At 30.8% G+C, this 1,195-nt stretch overlaps 1 pseudogene; it reads left to right on the forward strand.

The window, feature by feature from the left end:
• Positions 1-306: 306 nt before the first annotated feature.
• Positions 307-709, forward strand: LOC106751422 (annotated as a pseudogene).
• Positions 710-1,195: the final 486 nt, after the last annotated feature.

Below are 1,195 nucleotides of genomic sequence, written 5' to 3' on the forward strand. Positions count from 1 at the left end.
GAAACAAGAAGATTTATATAATCATGTGTGTGTTTATGTGTGTGAGCGCATGCGTGTATGTGTATATATGTATTTTTTTTTATTTATTTTATGATAATATTATATTATAATATTTAAAAAAAATGAAAATGTTTCCAACTCGTGTTATTAACTCGGGCTCAACTTTATCCATTATCTCTCTTGTATGGGAAAATTTTCATGTGTATCCAATAAATGCATTATATATTACGAATATATATTTATATTACACATTTTTTTCATTGTTATTTGTATAATATACTTTATTATATTCGTTGATAATTTCAGAGTCATACTTGGTACCAGAAAGCACAACAGTGCATATTTTTATCTACGACCTTGATCATAATCATCAAATTTGGCCTAATCCGAATGTATTTGATCCGGACAGATTTTTGCAAGAGAATATAAAGAATCTTCATTCCTATATACCATTCAGCGCGGGACCACGAAATTTCATAGGTAATTTCTAAGATATAATTTCTTATTCCGTGAATAAATTTTAATAAGTTTATGATCTACAAGTCAACGATTCGCCGTGCTGGAGATGTAAGCTCTAGTAGCTCTTCTGGTGCACAATTTCTACTTGGAGCCTGTTGATTTTTTAAAGGATATCCCATTGAAGATGGATTTTTTATTACGTATTGCACATCCGATTCGTATGAAAGACATTCCAATCAAACGCACGTAGTTATCTAATGGGAATATTGATTTGTAAAAAAAAATTGATTAGATTTTAGTAATATATCAAACAATTTCTGAGAAACGTCCGGTATGCATGTTAGAAGTGAATGATCCCTCTGATTTATACTCGGTTCTTTAATCTTCTGAGTTTTCATGTTTTCGCAGGAGGCTTTAAGTGCTCCTTCCTGAGTTTGTTAAATTTATTGGCGATATTATTTAAAGAAGGTATTGGATCTTGTTTTTGAAATTTAATTTTTCATAATTGGTACTAAAAATTTTACTAACGCTTTGGGGATTCCTTTCAAAATTCTCTTCTAAGGTTAAGTTATGGGATTTTCTCTCCTGATTTCTATTTATTTCGGGAGATATATTGGGTGTTTGGAGATTAACCCCTCTTTTTAGAAATATAAAAATTCGGATAGGAAGATTGGAAATTTCCTTCCTGATCCTTATTTATATTTTTACTTAACCGTACGTGGAGGGTCTGGGCGTC

The sequence above is a fragment of the Dinoponera quadriceps genome, unplaced genomic scaffold (assembly GCF_001313825.1).
Source record: "Dinoponera quadriceps isolate SergipeBrazil2010 unplaced genomic scaffold, ASM131382v1 scaffold13129, whole genome shotgun sequence".
Lineage (NCBI taxonomy): Eukaryota > Metazoa > Arthropoda > Insecta > Hymenoptera > Formicidae > Dinoponera > Dinoponera quadriceps.